Source organism: Herpailurus yagouaroundi, unplaced genomic scaffold (assembly GCF_014898765.1).
Source record: "Herpailurus yagouaroundi ecotype Mexico unplaced genomic scaffold, PumYag 162, whole genome shotgun sequence".
NCBI lineage: Eukaryota > Metazoa > Chordata > Mammalia > Carnivora > Felidae > Herpailurus > Herpailurus yagouaroundi.
In genome coordinates, this window is record NW_024412403.1 from 42,955,275 (window position 1) to 42,978,129 (window position 22,855).

The 22,855-nt window shown below is 38.9% G+C and overlaps 1 long non-coding RNA gene across 1 annotated transcript in view; it reads right to left on the reverse strand.

Moving 5' to 3' along the window:
• Window positions 1-16,111, reverse strand: part of LOC121036123 (uncharacterized) — a 132,509-nt gene extending 116,398 nt beyond the window's left edge. The window contains exon 1 of the long non-coding RNA XR_005793250.1: window positions 15,371-16,111. This is a non-coding gene — a long non-coding RNA (uncharacterized LOC121036123). The remainder of the gene's footprint in view (window positions 1-15,370) is intronic.
• Between the last annotated feature and the right edge of the window lie 6,744 nt (window positions 16,112-22,855).

The window sequence follows — 22,855 nt, forward strand, 5'->3', positions numbered from 1 at the left end:
ATATTATAATATATTATAATATAATATATCATATTATTATACAGTGACTATATAATATATGTGATATATATTATACATATTATATATACTATATTATTATACAGTGACTATATAATACATAAAGAATATATATAATATATATACTATATATTATATTATCAGTGACTATACAATATATTATAATTATATAATTATACAGTGACTATATGGCTATATATATAGCCACAATGAAGTCTTAAACCATCCTTCTGAGTGAAAATGATAAGAACAAGAAAATAAATCTATTCTAGTACCATTGCCATAAATTAAAAACAGATGCATGTGAAACAGTAATGCATATTTTATAAGAGTGTAGGGGCAAAAAGATATACATTATGATTGTCTTTTGTGGAGAAGGGTGTTGAACAATGAGAATAAAGGAAATTCATCAAGGAATAAAATAGAAGGCCCTTGTTCAGAGCACTGTTGAGCATGTCCCATAAACAGGAATATGGTTAATTTAACTTCTTGTATAACTTTTTTAAATAGGAAGAAAAGAAATAATAGGACAAAAAAGAGATAAGAAACAAGAACATGAAAAGATGAGATTCAAACACAAAGAAATTTGGGGTAGGAGTAATGTTCTCCCATGTGTTCCTCATGAAGGGATGCAGATTTCAGGCTTTTGATAGAGCAAGTACAATGCCACACTTCCTTCCTGCCTCAAGCACTGACAATAAGGAAATTGAGATTTGCTTCATTTGAATAAAAATATCCTATGTCACTAATTTCCTTGCTGGCAATTATAAATTATAATAAACTCAATGATGATGGTATACTTTTTCTTTTTTTTTTTTCAGAGCACAAGAATCATTACACGACTATAATAGAACTTTTAAGACTTTAAAATTGAGAGAATAGATGTGCTTGAACTATCTAGTCATTCATTCCTTAAACACACTTGTATTGAGGGCCTATGCTGTAATACATATGGCACAGAAATGTAATAAGAAAACAATACTCAGCAATGAATAAAGATGAACCCTTTCATATTATAAAATACAGATCATTAATAAAATATTTTTAATTTTGGGGGTGCCTAGGTGGCTCAGTCAGTGAAGCGTCTGACTTTGGCTCAGGTCATGATCTTACAGTTCGTGGGTTTGAGCCCCTCATCAGGCTCTATGCTGACAGCTCAGAGCCTGGACCCTGCTTCAGATTCTGTGTTTCCCTCCCTTTCTGTCCCTCCCTTGCTCATGTTCCCTCTCTCTCTCTCTCTCTCTCTCTCTCTCTTTCAAAAATAAATGAAACATTAAAAAAAAATTTTAAATATTTTTAATTTTTGATTTGAAATTGTTATTCTTGATTCGTTACACCATGTGCATATATAGAATTTGCACAATTTATATCATAATCCTGTCTCAATGCTGCATTGTAACTAGACCAAAATCAGGCTTTGCAATCTGTCTTGTTTCCTTAAATGTACATAGTGCATATTAAGAATCTGCAGTGGGGAAATCCATTTGAAAAATAATCTCCTGACCATCTCGCCAAGCCTGGCATTTCTGGCCCTTATTAATCACCTCCCATAAATCTGGTCTTTGACGCCACAGACAAATACAACTTTATTAGCTGCAAATCTATTTGGCGGTTTCTAAATGGCTTTCTCAGATTGCACTGCTCTCACAGTGCAAGGAGTCCTTTCATGTTGATTAAAATATTTGAGGGATACAAACAACAACAACAGAGTAACAGGAAATCCAGTCATTCCTTTCATCTTCCCAGTGGGAGCTAGTCAGTGTAACTTGACTTTCTTCAAACAAAACTCCCCTTTTTGTGGCTGAAGAAAGGCTTTGGCAAACACTTATCCTTTGATATGATATGCACTTGACAAAAATCACAGAGCAAATCAAGTCCCTGCTTTGAAGAAAATGCTTATTAGAAACCTGAAGCTCTTAAGTGCACCAGGACTTAATACTGTTGCCAGCAAAAGGAGGCCAAATGTGTCTGTGGCGTCAATGTAAAGTCAAGTCCAAAGGTATTGACTTCGGGGCTGCAGCTGCCACCTCATTCCTTAGTCTAATTGCAAGTATACCTTGAAGAATTGTTTAGTTTTCAAGTCCATTCTGGAATGTCAGTTCTGTATTTCATTCCAGTGAAGCGTACATTTCATTATTTAGCTAGAAAGGAATGTGAGAAAATCCTTGTTCTATAGCCTTTGCTTAATGTCCCAGGGCCTCCGGTAATATGCCGATTTCTTTTTCAAGTAGAAACTCAGGCCCTGAGGACAGAATGCTGAGGTATCCAGAGTCAAACTAGAATGTCAACATAAAGAGCTGGGGTTGGAAATCCTCATACACCTTCAGGATCTCACAGAAACAGATGGCACATTCAAATTCGGATAGTTCGAGGGCAGTTGAATAAAAAGATGTTACAAATGTATGAGAAGGGGTGGAAAACCCAGAAGGGATGACACAGTACCCCTGGCCTTTTAAGAGGTAGACAGTTAGCAACCCTAGAGCTGTAGGAGAGTGAGTGGTCACCAAAACCCAGACACAGATGGGCTGGGTGGGCTGCAGTCACCCTCAGCAACCCAACAAGAGAACAAGAGGAATAAATTCCCAGGCGCACCCTCCCCCCTATTTCCTATCTCCTATTCATTTTCCCCGCTGGCTTTACCTTAACCAGTGAACAGAAGGAAAGGGATCCAGGTAGCTGAGTCTCCACAGGTCAGCTTCCCAGGACCAGAAAAAGGTATATGTGGATCTGCAGGGCACACAGAACATAGCCAACAAGGACGCGACATCACTTCCCGCCTAAGTCACCCCTAAAGGCCGATGGCTCTTGGCAGGAGTACCAGAAAAAAATCAGCCACCCTCTCGAAGTTTTGACCTCAGGTTAAAACTCCCAGATGCTTTGTGATCAAGCCATTTCATTTTCTAAGATGCAAATGTGAAAGTTAAGTCAAATTTGTAATTTAGTTAAAAAAAAAAATCAAGTAGATTCTTGTAATGACGTATATCCCCTCAAATACACAACTATGTTAAAATTATAGTATACTTCATTGAAATCACTATGACAAAGATACAGAAAAATATATGCAGAGATTAAATTGTAAATGTTTCCTGAAATAGCATATTGTCAGAATGGTTTGAACAAAATATTTTCTTTCTTGATTCAAGAAGTCATCACTCAAGAGAAAGTGTAGACAGAAACATTTTCCCAGTAGCTCAGCTCCTGCTCATCTCTAGACATTTCTCTTTGACCCTTCAAGTCGAGCTTCTGTAGAAACAAACTCCTCTCTCCCCCGCAAGACTAACTCCCCCAAATGATGAGGTATGTGTATGTCTGTGTGTGTATACACACGCTGAGGTTTTTACATGGTAAATGTTTAACGGAAATTGTTTATTAATTATGTTTTTTTAACATCTACTTTAATAGAACAATGGAATTTTGCATGAAAAATATAAATAAGAAGCGTAGCCAAGAAGGTACTAACTCCTTTGCTACTCTTAGGTGATCAGGATTTTGCAAGACTGAGCACTGATTTACAAATGTGTTCACTCTCCTTAGTAGAGTAAATGTGGAATTTGATCCAAGAATCTTTATCAGTTAAATTAAAATAATAGTCTGTAAAGGAAATAAATGAATGCATTATTAACCTGTCACAAGCATTAAATGTCACAAAAGTAATCCTAAATAATTAGGAGATAGTAAAACTGGCACATAAGGGAAGACTTCAGTTTAAAAGTATAGTGGTGGGAAGAGCAATAGCCAACAAGCAGGTGTCCCATGCCAAATCTGGGACCAATTACCTGTATGACCATAGACAGTTCCAAAGTGCCTGGGATATAAATGAAACAAGATGAGTCTTGAGTTGATGACTGCTGAGGTGGTGTAGTTAAATGGGAGTTCTAGGCCAACACTGTCCAATAAAAGCATAACGTGAGCCATATACACAACTTCAAATTTTCTAACAGCCACATTTTTAAAAGTAAAAAGAAGTAAGTGGGATTCATTTTTCTAACGTTTATTTATTTTTGAGAGAGAGCACGAGTGGGGGAGGTGCAAAGAGAGGGAGACGAAGGATCTGAAGCAGGCTCTGTGCTGACAGCAGAGAGCCAGATGCCAGACACGAATTTACGAACTGTGGTGAGATCATGTCCCCAGCCAAAGTCAGACGCTCAACCGACTGAGCCACCCAGGCAACCCAAGTGGAACTCATTTTAAAATACATTTGATTGGGGCGCCTGCGTGGCTCAGTCGGTTAAGCGCTGACTTAGGCCCAGGTCATGATCTTGCGGTTCATGAGTTCAAGCCCCGTGTCGGGCTCTGTGCTGACAGCTCAGAGCCTGGAGCCTGCTTCGAATCCTGTGTGTCCCTCTCTCTCTGCCCCTCCCCCACTCGTGCTCTGTCTCTCTCTCAAAAATAAAATATACATTAAAAAAACTTAAATATATTTGATTTAACTCATTATATGCAAGTATGATTATTTCAAGGTGTGTCGCCAGCCTAGAGTGCTGTAATATGATGACCTGATCGGTCAACAGAGTCCTAGGCTATTCAGTTTACTTTCATGTATGTTAAAAATGTTGTCTATAATTAAGAAATTAAAAGAAAAAAAGTCAAAAAACCTGTGTTGATCTCTTTCTGTGGCTCGATTTTTCCACCGATATGTTGAGAGAAATATACCGGTTATTACTTAATTTCTAAGGTCCCTTCTAAATTCCCTGTTTCTTTTTCCTTCTCCTAAGTATTCTCACTCTGGTTTTTCACTACTCTATGGAAAACTGTCGTTTAAAAAATTCCTTTATCCTCACAGAGATATGACCTGGAAATTACCATTGTTTGTGTATCTAAGGAATATTTGTGGATAAATGGTCATTTATTTGTAAAATAGGTTTTCTTCTGCTGCACGACCAAGCCGTAGTATAGGAGCTCCGTTTGTGTTCACTACTGTTTTGTTTGTTCAGTTTTTTTTCTTTTCAGGTAATAAGATTTACCACTCAATCAGGGTGAGAGATGGGGACTGGGAACAGCCAAATTCATAACACAAATATAAATCCTAATCTATGTTCAAAAAGTGACTTTGAAGGAACAGAAATCAAAATACCTTAGGTATTTCTCACATCATTTGTAAAAATTTAGTCCAGTAATTTCATGGGTTTATTTCATTTGTACATTTGGCTTTCTTTTGGTACTGAGTTTTATAGTTGTATTTACAGAGACTCAGCCTCTTACCATTCAAAATAAAGTAAAAGTTAAAGTAGAAATTCCTATAAAAATCGAATGTGTGTAGTTAAAAATATCCATCTTTATGACAAAACAAATGATTTAATTTTAATTGAATTGTTTTGATGGCTTGCCGACCCACTCTCTTATCCTAGCTCAATATTTAGGTCAAGCTCACCAATAACAATGCCCCTGGTATCATTTTGAAGAAAGGCTATAGGTGTCTCTTTCCTTTATGAATCTCAACTAGAAGGAAATTGCATATTTGACCAATTTTAAGAGATCTAGAAGATTGCTTGCAATATTTAAGAGGTTAACTACCAAAAAAGATCCCTGCAATTTTTTTCATAAGAAACTATTTGGGGTACACTTATGTGATAATTTTAAGTTTTGAAAATCAATTTTCTTGCAATTATTTAGGGATCAATTTTACATTTCTAAAGTCTATAGAAATATCTACTGAGTTAAATGGTACATTTCTGTTGAGACTTTTCTCCCCAGTTATGGTGCATGCCTGGGGTAGACATAGAATTACATCCGGTCCTTAGAATGTGAAGTAAGATGTTTTTGTACCAGGTACTCTATTTACCTCCTTCAGTTGTGAGTTTAAAAATGTGGTTGGTCTTGGGGCGCCTGGGTGGCTCAGTCGGTTAAGTGGCCGACTTTGGCTCAGGTCATGATCTCGCGGTCCATGAGTTCGAGCCCCACGTCGGGCTCTGTGCTGACAGCTCAGACCCTGGAGCCTGTTTCAGATTCTGTGTCTCCCTCTCTCTGACTCTCCCCCGTTCATGCTCTGTCTCTCTCTGTCTCAAAAATAAATAAACGTTAAAAAAAATTAAAAAAAAAATGTGGTTGGTCTTTTTTTTTTTTTTTTTTGGTAGCTTTCATAATGTGGGTTACAGGTGAGAGTTCAGTGTATATGAGGGAATCCTATAAAAAAAAATTCATAGTTTGAAGTAAGACACATATATATTTTCTATAAGTGCCTTCACTATTACTCCCATGAGAGAAAAATTAATTAGGGAGATTTTTTTGGACAAACAAAAAAATCATTACCATAAATCAATTGTTTCTTTATGGTTTTCTTCATTTAATCAGCTTGTCTGGTCTTTATTACCTGTGAGGTTCCAGTCATCTCATTCTACAACATTCATGAAAATAAAGATCCATTTTCCTTAATGGGACTAAAAAAATCTATTGGCATTAACAGGAACAGAAGTCTTTATGCAGTTATGGGAATAAAGGTTGGTTCTCAATTATGGGAATAAAGGATTTTTCCCCTAAATTGGCAGTTCTGAAACACAGCAGAAGGAGAAAAGGTAAGAAAAGAGTGAACTGAATAAGAAAAGAATTGTAAGCACACATTTCTAGTTACCCGATGATTAAAATATTTAAAGATGCAAATGTAATTTAATTAATTCAGGAAGCGACTTTTCCTCCCTCTAATTTATCCTCAAGGGTCTCAGTGTTTTATCACACAAGCTCAGCATTTGTGGCTCCTGGTCTGGCAGAAAGTTTTCCTACAGAATATTTTTCACAAACGGAAGCCATGGGGAAGACTGAAAATCCTTGATGTAACATGGAGCTCTGTGCTCTCTGTGTAACAAATCAGCTGCCCCAACACTGGAACAACTTCAGGCCTCATATGTCCTGGCCGTAGCCATCTGCCAAGGGAACACTTTTGTGGATGAAATGCCAACGTTTCCGCAAGAGTCAAGACTCTCTGGTAATACTTCGACTTGTGTGATTAACAAGAACCCGTGTCAGGAAGAAACGACTGGCTATGGTAACTCCAGATGTCATACCTACAGAGAACATCCGGTTGTTCTAACAAGACGAGTCGGATATAAAATGAGGTGTGCCTTTCAAGACCCAACTTTAAGCGTGATCCACTATGGTCCACAAACCCACGATTACATATATATTCAAAGTATTCACAAAATGGACTCACTACATCTTTAATAGTTCTTCCCACTTGCCCCTACACATATTTCCCTTTTCAGACATAAATCTTCCTCGTTGTTGCCAAGGCATAGCTGAACATCTCTTCCCAACACATCCTCTGCTTTTCATTTCAGGGGATGGAATGTCTTGATATTTCAAAACGAAAGGCAAAATCCAATTTTCTGAAGCCAATTACAACAGATGTAATCTACATGAAATTACTCACATATCTAAACTCCCATGGTCTCTTCCACTTATTTGGCACTTAAGTGCTTCCTTTAAAGTTCAATTTGTTTTATGTGTCACTTCTAGTTGCCACTCACAACTGTAGTGTCATCCTTTCACAGCACTAGCATCTGCTTAATTCATCTTTGTTCCCCCTCCCCCAACACCTAGTACATTGCCAGGTCCCCATGTGGCATTTAATAGAGGTTGAATGGATTTTATAAATGAAGAAAGGGAGGTGGTGAGAATTAGTATGGTCCTCAATATTGAAATTATTCCTTGGTGAAAATTCTGAAACTAAAATGCAGATTTCCCTCTTGTGAATTTAGAGCTCTTTCTAGCAACTAATGTTGTTTTCCAACACTGCACAACTTTTCCTATGCATGGTTCAATTCTAATTCCCAATTCCAAAATGAGATAATTAATGCTGCCATTGATAAGTGATGCCATTTATTTTTGATGTGATATAAACAAGACTTCTAAACTGTCACAGCAGGGGCACCTGTGTGGCTCAGTCGGTTGAGCATCGGACTTAGGCACAGGTCATAATCTTGCCTTTCATGAGTTCCCCCTACATGGGGCTTGCGGCTGTCAGTGTGAATCCTCTCGGATCCTCTGTCCCCCATGCCCCTCCCCCACTCGCGCGCTCTCAAAAATAAATAAACATTTAAAAAATAAAAATCTATAATCTGTTACAGCAGAATGGAGGAGGAAGAATAATTGACCGTGAAAAACAATTGTTCGTCTATAGCCATTTCATTACTTCAATAGCGTTAGAAGATAATGAACAAGGCGTGATGCAGCATAGATGGCAATACACAGGTAGTAGTGCAGTCAAGAGGAAATAACAGCAATATCCAAAGGACAAGAAAAATACCTGGCATAGCATCCGGTTACCCAACAAACGTGTAATAAGGATCTACTGCCTGCCAGTTAATGTGATAAACAATTACAGAATAAAAATGTTGACTTCTCTCTCAAGGATCTCTGGTAGGAAAGACAACATCTCATAAATAAGTATAAAATAATAAATAAAATGGATAAATCATGAAGGAGATTTAAAGAGCTTCGCTTGGGGGTGGGAGTAGCAGGGGAGAGACGTGGCTAGCCACCCAGGCAACTTGTTCTCACTGCATTGCCTAATTTAATACAGCACCCGGCTCTCTGTGGGCACTTAGTGACTATCAGTTGGCAAATGGATAAATGCCAGTGGCTGGGGCAAAGAGAAGAGTGGGTTATCTCCCCTGTTGCCCAGCAAACTGGTGTGGCTTCTGGGGGGTCCTCCTCAGCTGTGATAGCTCTACAGTGACTCCCAGTGGTCACAAGTTGAACCTGATCTTTGATCATAGTCTAACAAGCATGTGATTTAGTATAGTATCACACACACACACACACACACACACACACATTACATAGTTGAGTATAGTAACTAAAGCCATCACCCTTGTTTACAAACTTTGGTATTCATTCTGCTTAAAAGTGAAAAGTGTTCTGTGAAGCACAATGATGCGTGCTAGATGAACAATAAATTCCTTCCCAATTCTGAAAGCCAGATTCAGTTGTTTTAAATTAACTTTCTAATATGGTCCGGTATGGTGTTAAACTTAACATGATACAGAACAAATAGAAAAGACATTTATTATGAGAAATAAACAATGTTGTCTCCCAGCTAATGGAAATGCCCTCCTCAGGGAAAAACATGCAATATTTCTTTGAGTTCTGTCTAAAAATTTTTCTCCACTCAGAACAATTATTAGTTTGATAAAAGCTCCAACTTGTCCCAATTACTTATAAACCATGTGCCTTCTCCTTTTGCATAAAGAAAAAGAACAATAGATCATTATATTTTAGGGTATCACTATGTGGGTATTTCCAATGATGTTTAATATTTATTTACCAATAAAAATAGCCATACAGTAGGTCATTCTGGTATATCAGTATTTACTGAGTTCTGTTCAGAACAGCTCAAAAAGCACAATCAGTGTCAACTATATGTGAAACATTATGATAAGTACTAGGAAAAAAAAAAAAAAACAACAACACACATACAGCCCCTGCCTAATACCTTACAGTGTAGTGGGCAAAAAGGACCTCGCTATGTCCCAGAAGCAGAGGAAACAAGAAGAAAAAGAGAAACTGGCAGTTAGATAAGGCATTATAGTTATAATGTCACTCTCCTATATGGCTCCCACATGTATGGCTCCCACATGTCACACCCCAAATGCAGGCATTCTGTGAGCAACTGTCATCTTCAGTCCCATTCATAAAGGTTTTGGGAAGACCCTGACCTATGATTCTGCTGTGGTCCGCCATCCTCCTGCCCCTGCATATTAAATTTTAGATGAAGGCTCTGAATCCACATCAGACAGAAGAGAAAAGAGACGGCTAAGGGAAAAGAACAGTTAAGCTATACACTGAAATCCTTTGAGAAATGTCCTGTCAAGAGTGCAGCTAGAAAACTCAAACTGCAAGAAGCTGTATATTACCATGTAAGTATCCAAGGAGATTCTTCTATCCCCAAGTGAAAAAGCATTGCATGAAATCAAATCGTAACACCGTCCTGAAACTGGACACCTGAGTGATATATATGGACATCTGTTCATGAAGGCTGACCCCTGGCGGTATAAATTGATTGTTGCAGGGAGAACAGTCCAAAAGATTACCTTTAAAAACAGAGCTCACTCCTCTTCAAAATGTGTAGTGATATATACTTTCATAAGTATGGACATTCTAAGTGAGATGTGTGGCCATACTGTCATCTATGAAAATAAATAAAAATAGCAATATAATCTACAAAATTTATTATGAAGGAGAAAACAATTTAACAGAGAAAAGACCTATCTAGAATCAATGGGACTACCTCCTTTAAATGACTAGATGTTATTTAAATGACTAAATGTTATTCTCTGTCACCTCTAGTATTGTCACCACACGTGTGTCTATGAGACAACATTCTCAAAGTCTTCATAATTGGTTGCAAATGCCTTATAACAAGTATTCTTTTCAACTTTTAAACTTTATTTAGATGAATTTTGACATGCCACAGAACAGCCTAGGCTACATTATGAGCACATCATTTAAAAAGTAATTTGTAGGGGCGCCTGGGTGGCGCAGTCGGTTAAGCGTCCGACTTCAGCCAGGTCACCATCTCACGGTCCGTGAGTTCGAGCCCCGCGTCAGGCTCTGGGCTGATGGCTCGGAGCCTGGAGCCTGTTTCCGATTCTGTGTCTCCCTCTCTCTCTGCCCCTCCCCCGTTCATGCTCTGTCTCTCTCTGTCCCCCCCAAAAAAAATAAACGTTGAAAAAAAAATTAAAAAAAAAATAAAATAAAAAGTAATTTGTAATTTCTACGTAATAAAAAACCAAAACATATATCATTGATGTGTTAACTAAAAAACGTAAAATAATGTGACAGCACCAGTTAAAATGAAGAGCACCTCATTTCATATACATTATGTGCTCTTTTTTATAATGAAACAAAAAATTACATATGAAAGTCAAAATTGTATTTAGGTTTAAGGAAAGACGAGAAAAAAGTAAGTAAATGGTTTTATACATCTAAAACTAGAAGTGAATGGCCTTTTCTCCACCATCAATGTTGAACGTAGATTAACTTAGATAATTCTTGTTATAATTAAGGAGTTTGGAGACAAAAGCCACCTATAGAGGCCAAATAAGAGGTCTTGTGTGTATTTTCTTTTTCTTCTAGATGTTCTTTTTTCCACTTTTAAAAAAATTTTTTAATGTTGATTTATTTTTGAGAAACACAGAATGTGATCAGGGAGAGGCAGAGAGAGAGAAGGAGACAAAGAATCTGAAGCAGGTTCCAGGCTCTGAGCTGTCAGCACAGCTCATGAACCGTGAGATCATGACCTGATCTGAGGTCAGACACTTAGCCAACTGAACCACCCAATGGCCCCTCTTCCATTTTTTTCTATTGGCATGCCATGGAGAAATTGCAAGAACCTCTATATGTTAGACAACCTTTATCCTTTTTCTTCTTAAAGATTACTATTTCTATTTTTTGCTTTTCTACCATCCCTACTAGATGAGTCTGTGAATCATCTTTGAGGAAGCAGGATGAGATAGTTACCCAAAGTACGAGTGCCTAAAGACTTACGTGTTGTGTATTTCCATCTACTTTTAGGTTCTTGCTAGGCTCATATTAGAAAAAAAAAATACCATTATGGCAAATGACAATTTATAGGCCATCTGGAAATAGTTCCACCATGAGAACATAGACTCCTATGTACTGCAGTCCATGTAAATAGTAAAGGAACCATGAATTGTTAACTATGCGAAGTGTATACATACCACAGAAAATTAAAATCAAAAGAAATGAAACAAATGAATGCAAACCACTTTTAGAATAGTGGAGTTAACCTGAAATGGATCTCTAAATTCAGGAATTCTTGAGGACAACCCATCAAGAAACTCCTAAATGATATGGCTTCTTCAAAACTTGATGTCCTACAGAGTAAACTTTTAAATTTAAATTTAATTTAATCTTTTTAAATTTTCCCTCCTTCTCCACAACCAAAACCCCAGTAACAAAAGAAAACTAACAAACAAGCAGGAAGACACAAAGTCTTCCTAAAGAAAATAAGGAATTCGATCAAAAGCACAGAGACCAAGCCAATAAATGCTTGTTTATGGCACTCCATATCCTTCCCATTAGAACAACCCAGAACATTTTAGACACTCAGGCTGTAAGGTTTTGCAGTTTTGCACCTTCCTTTTATTATTTACATGTAATTAGAGAACGAATAACAGTAATTCTGAGTAGAATGACCAAAACCTATATCAGAATGGAAGTTGGGGAATTAGTTTCAGATAAATATATATTTTCAGAAAAGTTTATAACAGACTACAATTTCCAGATCATTTGCACTAAATTAAAATTCATATTCAGATTTTTTTGCAACCTGTGTTCTTCTTAAATAACTTATCTTTTAACATGCTTTAAAAACTATCTAAAATCCCATGCACACATTTCTCTTTTTTATGTTTATTTATTTTTGAGAGTGAGAGAGGGCAGGGGAGGGGCAGAGAGAGAGGGAGATACAGAAAGTGAAGCAGGCTCCAGGCTCTGAGCTGTCAGCACAGAGTCTGACGTGGGCCTCAAACTCACAAACTGTGAGATCACGACCTGAGCCGAAGTCGGACACTTAACCGACTGAGCCACCCAGGCACCCCTCCCATGCATACATTTCTAAGCTTTCTCCGGTCATTGTCAGCCACTCCTCCTCTGAACAGTAGGAGCCAACATGCAAGGTGTGGGACTCAACAACTAAAGCCTCTTCCTTCTCTTTGAAACTGCTTAGTGACAGTCATGTCTGTTTATCAAAGAAATTTGTTCTCACACTTTTCTGCTCTTTCTCTCTTACATCAGTGTTTTGAGAATCTAATGTAGTCCAATATTCTCAGCACACAAATCTCTATAAATAAATCTGTAATTCAGTTGCAAACACACTAAAGCTTGAGACCATCAATCAAAGAAAAGACACACAAAACCAAGCACAAATTCCCATGTCAGCACAAAAGTAAAATCTTCAGATGCAACAAAGGAGTGGAGAGCTAAAAAAGAAGAGGGACCCTTATTCCAGTGTCCCAATTGCTGATCCCATTTCAGTCTTTTTTGTTGTTGTTGCGTTTTTTAAAAACATATTCTTGGGGCGTCTGGGTGGCTTTGTTGGTTAAGCGGCCAACTTTGGCTCAGGTCACGATCTCACGGTTTGTGCTTTCGAGCCCAGAGTCGGGCTCTGTGCTGACAGCTCAGAGCCTAGAGCCCGCTTCTGATTCTGTGCCTCCCTCTTTCTCTGCTCCTCCCCAACTCATGCTCTGTCTCTATCTCTCAAAAATAAACATTAAAAAAAAAACATATTCTTTCCTTGTATTAAAGTCGTGTCAACGATCTATCACAACAAAGAGATCCAGATGGAAAAACCAAAATTGGTCTCCAATTCACACTACAGAATGGACCAGAGGGCTTAGGTTTAATCACCACTACTACATAAATAAGTCTCTTAGGTGCCCTTGCATTCTCCGGTTGAAAAAATCTTCAATTTCAACATGTGGAAGATTCAGCCGCACTGGGCTGTTATTTGTAATAGGTCTTGCCCTCTCTCTCTCCTGCAATACTCCATAGAGTGATGAGCAAATGTATTCCCCTTACAGTTAAAGAGTTTGGAAATTAAACCTATCTACCCAGAGGTAGATAAGTAAAATCTCACTTTATGAAAGCTTTCCAGATGTCTTTACATCCGCTTCTTTCCCTTGAGGCAAAGAAGAACTAAAGAGAGAAACCCTGAGACTTTAAATAATTCTCTTTTTGTCTGGCAGTTCTTCCTACACAAGTCAGGGTCTGCAAAGGATGCTGTAGCTGCTTTGGCAGCCTGATGTTCACAGTCACGTGCATACCGCGAAGCCTCAAACATTTTGTTTCTTCTAAGCTCAACAACCACCACTGAATGTAAACTTAGTTGCTGCGACACGGGAAAGCATAACAGGCAGAGAAATTTCAATTAAACAAACTATGCTCTTTTCCAAACACTCCCTAAGGCCAGATCCTCGGGATTAGTCAAACGTAAATGTCATTTCAATCACTCTAAATATGTCACTAACACATACAAAAATCTAAAGTAGTCATCTTTTTTTTTTTCCAAGCTGAATGACCTATCAATAATAATACCTTAGAGTTACTTAAACCCCCGTCTCCAAGGATCTCAATGTTCTATCTACCCTCTGCCACTCAAGACTTAGGTAGGATACAGGCAGAGTTCATACTGTTGATGCTTAGGCAACAGCACTTAGAAATCAAGTAGCAACCAAGAAGAGTGAGGTGAGAGTGAAGCCAATAACACAGAACGGAATGAGAAAGTGAATGTGATGTATGAAGTAAGGAAGACAAGTGAGCTAGGCAAAAGCCAGCACACTTGAGCAAGCAGCATGGGTTGACAGAAGTCCTTTTCCACTGGCTAACAGGAAGGCTGTATTCCCATCGCTCACATGGGTCACGCAGATAACCTCAGTAGTATTTGAAGCTTTGGTTCGTGAAGACAAATGATAAATTTAATTCCAACCTTTATTTTCTCTTCACTAATACTCAGCATGATGTCTTTCTTAAAGCATAGAATAAATCTATGTTTTAATTTCATTTGGAATTTATTGGTGACTCTTGGGTGCAAAAATAATGGTGATAAACACAATTTATCCAATTTTAAAGCAAGAATGGTTACTGGAGCTTACTTTTCCCAATCCTCCCATCCGTAAAAAGAAAACTGAGACCCAAATGGTTGACACGACTTGTTCCACACTATATTAAGAATAAGAAAAGGAATTAAGACTAGACCTTAGATCCACTGGTTTTATGTCCTTTTTCCTACTCCATGTGGTCACTCATAAACAAAGCCCGCCTTTTTGAGTTATTTCCTCCACTGTGATATCAGGCAGTGAAGGATCAAGAAATAATTAAAAGTGAAACACTTAGAAAGAGGAAAATATCAATAAACAAATTCTGACTTTCTGGGTACAATGGAGAAATTCATTCCAGTATCTAGGGAATATTACCAGTTAATATCTATTACCCTTTATTATAAAACATCAATCTTCCTGATTCTCACATTTAGACAAGTAAAACATTCCACAGACATGAAATTTGTTATTTGGAACAAACCTTTCGAGGTTATCCTAATTTTATGTCTTGTAACTCCTTTGTGTCACGTAAGAAACTTGAGACTTTGTCCAAATGTTTCCCCTTTCCAAAGTACGAGGTTCTTCTCTCTCTCTTTCTTTTTTAACTGAAGATCTTTGTTAACAGGTGCTTGTACTTGGTTGACATTTTGGGGAAGAAAAATCAAGTTGTAAATTTTTATTACAAATTAAAAGTGTGGTTCTTTAAGAAAAAAGAGAGAGAGAGAGAAAGAAAAAAAGAAAAAGAAAACAATCGCAACTTGCCCAGACGCGAAACAACGTAAAAACTTCAGCCCCACCTTGCTTAGCATCTGGAGCCGAGGAATTTTCTCCGGTGGAGGCTGCTTTTGTCTTTTTGCCTTCTTGCGGTTTGGGGTGTTCTGGGCCTCGGGTGCGGTAAGTGAAGAGGTGTTGGTACTGATGACGAGGTGGCTGTTCAAGTCCGTGCTACCTCCTCTCCTTGGTCTCGTCGCCTTGACATTGCTTGTCGCGTTCACTGCCTTTGTCCCTAGGCTCTTAGGTCAGCAGGGCCCCTGCAGAACCGTGGTCTAGGGCCTCGGGGCCGATTCCACCTGGCTCGGCTGCGCCCTGCTGTCCGCACCACGCATCACTTCTCCCCGCACTGGAGGGCCGGAGCGCTGGGCTGGCGCTCGGGGGGTAGGGCGGCGCTGTCGGGTCTGGCCTGCGTTAGCCCCCTCCAGTCCCTCACTTTCCCACTCTCGCTCCTCTCACCTTTCTGCCGGTAACTGGTGCAGGTAATGGCGCCCGTATCCCCCGCAAGGTGGCCGGCGTCTGTGACGCTTCCGGTCGGCTGCACGTTTCCTGCTTTGCCCTGGAACTGCACCTGCAGCATTGGCTGCCCCGCCCCCGCTGCGCCCGCAACTTCAAGTCCTGCCCTGCGAAGGTGCTTCCCTGGGGCTGTTCTTTGGGGCCGTCTGCTCTACAAATCCATCTTCCTTGGTGGCATTCCTGTTGATGAGACCATATCCCTTTGTTACCTTGAGCCGTTTTCGGGTTCCCCAACTCTTCCTCGAGGTAATCCCGTAGTTCCCGCCACAGGAACCCGCATAGCGAGGCTCCCGCCACCGCTCCCAGCGCCGCAGCGGGTAGTGCGGGGCCTAGTGTCCCAGCGCTGAGGCCGCGAGGCGGGGCTGCCGGGCTCCGCCTCGCTGACCGGGTGTACCGTGATGGTGACCCACGCCTGCCGTGGCCCCGCTCCTCCCCGGTGTGCGGATAACTAACTAGGCCTGCGGGGGAAGTGGGGCTGCCCAGAGCTCTCGGCCCTCCGCTCCTGTTCCGGCCACCAATTCAACTGTGCAACAAGCCTCTGTTTTTAATTTAATTTAATTCATTTTTTTTTTTTAATACTTATTTGCGAGCAGGGGAAGAGCAGAGAGAGAGAGAGAGAGAGAGAGAGAGAGAGAGGGAATCCCAAGCAGGCTCCATGCTGCCAGCACAGAGCCCCCGCCAGGCTCAACCAGCCTACAAACCATCAGGCCATGACCTGAGCCAGAATCAAACAGTGGAATGCTTAATGGACAGAGCCACCCAGGTGCCCCCACAACGAGTTTCTTAAATGACTACCACACTGGAACAATGTCCTAAAAATAATGTCTCATTCCATTCTTCAGAATTTGTACTAAGCTGGAAATGAACTGGGATCTAGGAAAGGAAGATGAGTGGGTTTTAACTAATAAGGGCTATTAGCTGTCAAAACCTATATTGTGTTATAAACAAGGGCCCTGCCGTATTAATTTCTGTATTGGATAGTGGAAAGCCTTTAGGGCAATTAGTTTTTTGTAATATTGAACCCAATTCTGGTAAGACATATCCTATAATTTCTGTTTTCAGTTCAACCTGTATTAAAACCTTCAAGTAAAACAGGATTTCTAACTCCAACTGTGAGTGTTTTGCCTTGAAACATATACTGAATTTAAAATCACATTCAGTACTTGAACCTTCTAGGTACAGTATGTAAATATTATTTTTCAAGAAAACATGGAATGGATGTTCCAACATAATGAATCAAATGCAAATTTTTCTGTGGAGAATACATATGTGAATTTTAGAGACATTATGGTTTCCCTGGGGCACATTTATTATAGTTTTTGAGACCTAGAAATTTGCAGTGTCTTACATTATAAGGGAAAAGGAGACATAACTGGTTTTATTTCTTACTACTGGGTAAAATAGTTTTCTAAGCGCTGTGTAAACACAGTATCTTTCTAACAGCATATTTTGCTTTTCTGATAATGTATTTTTGCAAACAAAGCCTTTAAGGATAATAGTTTCTCCAGACTGCGAATGGAAAGTAGGCTTGATGTCTGACTTGAAAGTGGCTATGATAAAAGGTCAGCAGACATCATCAATATCTGATGATTTCTCATCAGTGCCTCACAAGGCAATTTCAATCCAACAAATATTTATTGACAGCTTATTCCGTAGTGAGTCAAATCCAACTCTGGGTTGTCATCAGTTTCTGTTCATATGCGCTAATAAACAAATTCTGAAATAGCCCAATGGTGGAGACGCCTGATCTAGGCAGAGAAGGGAACAATCATAGTAACTAAATCTGACTTCTCACACCAAAATAGGGACAATGAAGACCCTTCCACTTTTAAAGGATCCTACAGAGCAAACTTGGTTCACTGTCAACGTGCAGGATTATGTTATACCAGTTGGCAAAAAAGTAAAAGATTTTATTTCATATTTTTGGTTTCATGTGTTCTTTCGGATGTTTGGCATTCACTCATGGTGACAGTGCTTGTAAAAAAAAAATACTGAAGGTTCTTCTTTCTTCTTAAAGATTTTGCCATGTTCTACATTTTGAAAACAAACTCAATGAAAACATCAGCAAAAGTCTTGCTGTTTCCATTGAAAAGACATAAAAAGCTAATGAGCAGTGTCTCTTGTGTGCTCAAGGATCTTGAAACAAGAATGCATTTCACAAATGGAAAAGAGAGTGAACAAGAAGAAAGGAACAAAAGTGAGACCCAAGAAAGCCTAATCACTCATCTCATGTCAAGTTCTTATTAAGTGAACAATTCATGGAAATGAGAACTTGATGGTGGCCAAATTCCCATTGTATATGAGTATTTAAGTGGATAGAACACTGGATTAATGAAGAGGCTGCTTTATCAGTCATTTGGGCATGAGAAAGTCTTTTTGTTGAAATACATTGACTAACCAAATAGCAACTAAGAGCTTCTCTGTGCAAGCTATAACCGGATATTCGTTTTTTTTTAAGAAAAAATGCCTTAAAAACAGGAGTGAAAATAGTGTGAACACAGAGCTCAAATTATAAGTACTGTATAAATTTATCTCTATGCCTCCTACTAAGGTAGCCAAAAAAGCCCACAGGAAACAAAATTGAATAAGAAACATCAAATCATGTTCAAAATTGAACGTCGGCTAACCTGTAGGCTCCAGAGATGAAGTACATAGCATACTATTTTAGTTTGACACTTATTTGAAGTATTGCTATATTGTCCAATGGTAAGTCAGTTATTCACCATATGGTGATTTTTCTACAAATAATTGCCATTTTCCATATTACATTTTAAAGTGTTTACAGTGAAAATGAATATTTCTGACATATGAGTTTATACTCGGAAAGACAAGCCGTAGCCTGGAAAACATGTGAATGATCAATAAAATTCTATGTATGATTATCTAATTTGTTAAATGAATCCCAAAGGAAATCAATAATGTTTTCTTCCTTAAATATGGCTTTCTCTGGAAAATTACTTTAACATTAATCCAAGGCCTTTGAAAGTTCCAAACATAGGGCAAATAAATACATTGAATGCAACAAAAATACATTTTTTTAAATTTTTTCCAAGAAGTTTTCTTGAATTTTACTGTCTCACACTATACTACTCTGGACCACATTTGGTTGAGCGGAGTTATAATATTGGAAATAATCATCAAACCAAATCATAGCTACAATGCATAGCCAGATGTGGAATTGTCTTAGTGTGAGATGTCAGAGAAGCATAGTCTATTCCATGCTAAAATTTTTTAAATATTTATTGAATACCAATCCCGAGCAAGTCTTTGATTTATGTTCTATACAAAGTATATAAAAATCAAAGCCAGTAGGGAGCCTGGGTGGTTCAGTTGGTTAAGCATCAGACTTCAACTCAGGTCATGATCTCGCGGTTCATGGGTTTGAGCCCCGCTGGGCTCTGTGCTGACAGTTCAGAGCCTGGAGTCTGCTTTGGATTCTTTGTCTCCCTCTATCTGTGCCCCTCCCCCACTTGTGCTCTGTCTTTCTCTCAAAAATAAAATAGAACATTAAAAAAATAAAAATAAATCAAAAACAAAAGTTTTGACCTTGAGGACCTTACATTTTAATGTGAAGGGTGTTCATAACTGTTAGGAGAACTATACACTCTGTGACAGAGGCAATTATTACTAGTCCCAAAAGAGACTGGCCCTTTATAGAGTATGAAGATCTTGAGATGCGTGGTTACAGGACTTGGGATAAAATTAGCCCAGATGAGGGGAAACAGGCAAAATCTGCATCCCTTGAATGAACCTGGCTTTCAGAGACTATATATAAATACACAGAGAACATAATGGATGGCAAATGTAGGCAATAGTAAAATGGACAGACACAATAATAGTGTTTATTGTGATCTAGGACATCAACAAAATATGTTCAAAGATTACATGCAGAAAAGAAAGAGAATTCATCTGAGTCCAGTACCCTTCACAGGAAACAATTGCCAGAAACATGTAGGCAAGAAGTACCCAGCATCCGGTCAGCCGGTATCCATGGATAGATGGTCTCCCAAAGACCTAATGACCTGAGGACACAGGTGAGAATGGGGAAGACAAAAAGTAGGAAGGAGCCATTCCCACTTGGATAATCTGAAAGGGTTTCAAGAGGAAGGCATTTTTTTTAACTGAGACATGATTTAAGGTTTCAGACAGATAATAATTTTGAGAAGAACATGTAAGTGCCCATAAAAATCAGGTGTGTCAGAAATATATTTTCAGCACAGGGAATCGGTTGCTGCAAGCCAGAGAAGGGGTGAGAATAATGCAGACACATCAGCTAGGTAGCTGGAAGCCAAGGAAGTCATGTGAGCTGCAGGGTACACAGAGCTGGCAGGTGCACAGGCAGCCCGTATGGTTGGGAGATTTATTGTTATAACCAAAGTAGTAAATTGATTGAGCAAATAACTGTGTGTGTGTGTGTGTGCACGACTACATGGGTGTATGGAGAGGGAGAGGGAGAAGCAGAGACAGAGAAAACAGGGAGCAGATTTCTCACTGTCAGAGAAGGGATTTACAAACATGGACAGAGGAGAAGAGAAGTCTTCAGAAGAGTTTAAATAAGAGATACTAGCATGAACTCATTTTTTTTTTTACAATATTCAGATACATAAAGAGAATATAGAGATATGTACATACAGGTGTATGAATATATGTACATGTATTTCCTAGTTCTGTTTTCTGAGAGGTACTTGAAGCAATGCTATCCCAAAAGCTATGAAGTGCTAAGTACTTAGTACATAAAGTACTAAGATCTTGATTTCTGAATACCATCCTTCATTAAAAAGAATCAGAGTTTGTGGCACCTGGGTGGCTCAAAAGGTTAAGGGACCAACTCTTGGTTTCAGCTCAGGTCATGATCTCAATGTTTCATGGGTTCAAGCCCCGCATGGGGCTCTGCGCTGATAGCAAGGAACCTGCTTGGGATTCTCTCTCTCCCTCTCTCTCTCTGCCCCTCCCCTACTCACACACATGCTCTCTCTCTCCCTCTCTCTCTCTGCCCCTCCCCTACTCACACACATGCACACTCTTTCTCTCTCTCTCTCTCTTTCTCTCAAAATAAATAAGTAAACATTAAAAAAAAAAAAAAGAATCAGAACTTTTTGGAAAGTGACTGATTCCAGGGCTAGAGGGAGGCATAAACCAGATAAGCCTCAGACATCTCATTATGCCAAACAGTAAAAAAATACAAAAACAAATGAGTTCTTTTGAAGGGGTCACATCTATTACAATTTACATCAGAATAAATAACAAGAGTAATGGATTTCTAACTCACTGAACAAAATAGGGATTTGTAATTCCATATATAATAAGGTGGAAAATAATAAAATAAAAATAAAATCCATATAATATAAACAAATAATAATAAAAAGGAAAATCTCTCTACTACAATAGAATAACTAATAAATGAAGACAATTAGAATATCACCCGTTTGACAACCATTATAGATTGGTGGCTAATTCAGGAGAAAGTCATCAATGGATGCTAAGACTGGTCGACATTTTGGTAAGTAACAAGTCAGTAATGTAATAGAATTTCTCCTTGCAGAAAACTAATAAATTACAAAGGGGAAAGTAGAGATTCCTGGAATATTCTGTCTTGACCAAGTGATTAATATCACCAGTGGTAGGACAACTTTGCTGATATGCCTACATTCTCAAGAATTGAGAAGAGCACTGTGTTATTTCTTCCAAGAATGCAAGGCTTGACTACAATTAAGAGAAAGCATCATTTGGACTCATGTTGAGGATCAGATTATCAAAGTCCTAAGAGGCCAGGAAACATTGAGGAATTTTTCCAGACTCAACAAAACAGAAAGGATATGACAACTAAGGGAAACACAGGTTTCTAGATCACAAAGGAAAAAGCAACATTGTTGGAGACACTGGTGAAATTTAAATGCTGCCTGTAGATTGGAAGATAGTATTTTTTCATTGTTGATTTCCTAATATGGGGGTCAGTGTGAAGGTTCTGTAAGAGAGTGTCCCTGTGTTGGAGAAGTAGATATTGGAATATTTAGAGGTAATGGGGCATCACAATTGCAATTTGCTCTCAAATGGTTCAACAAATGACAGTGGATATATACAGAGAGCAAGAAAGGCTGATAAAACACAGACTGAATCTGAGAAAATATGATGAGGGAGTTCTTTGAACTATTCTTGCAAGTTTTTTTTATAGGTTTGAAATAACTTAAAAATAAAGTTTAAAAAAGAAACATGACTTTATAAACTATTACTCAATTTCATTTCTATGTTGAGTCACATTTCACTGAAATGACAGAAAATGAATCACAGTAAATTCCAGGTTTTCCCTTCTCCAGGGATGTGTCTAACCTGGTGAGGATGGATGGATGGATGGGAAGACAGAGTTGGTGTCAGGGCATGAAGGAGTCTGACCTTCCTAGGTTTGAGTCATCCTACAAGGCTTGCCTGGACTGAGGAATTCTTCACCCCACCTAACTCTCTCATCTGCTTCCACAGTTACTGCCTCTGGAGGTCCCCCCTCCCTTCCTATCTACACTTGCTATTCAGTTCCTGTGGTTGCCCTGCCCTCTCTTCACTAGGCCCAGTGGACAAGAATCCCTTTTCTATTTTAAAGCTGTGGCAAATGACCTCTGTGAGACTAGCCCCTACTCAATCCTTTCCTCTTCAGGGTCTACTCTGGTCACTTCCCACACATCTCTGCTCATGGCATCCTGCTTCACCCAGCCCTGGTTCCAGGAAAATAATTTTTTTCTGAGGGGAGAGAGAAGGGTCAGCCTGACCTCTTATCCTACATGTTAAGTTTTCCTCAAAAGTAACTATTGTATAAGTCTGTAATGGATTCAAATTTGGAGAGACATTTTCTCTTCTATTTTTAGCACTGAATTATTTTTCATCCATTATAGTAAACACAAAGTCAAGGATCTACTTGTGTAAGGCAGGAGAGCAAAGGATGTAAGTGGAGGGGCTCCTGGGTGGCTCAGTCGGTTAAGCATCCGACTTCGGCTCAGGTCATGATC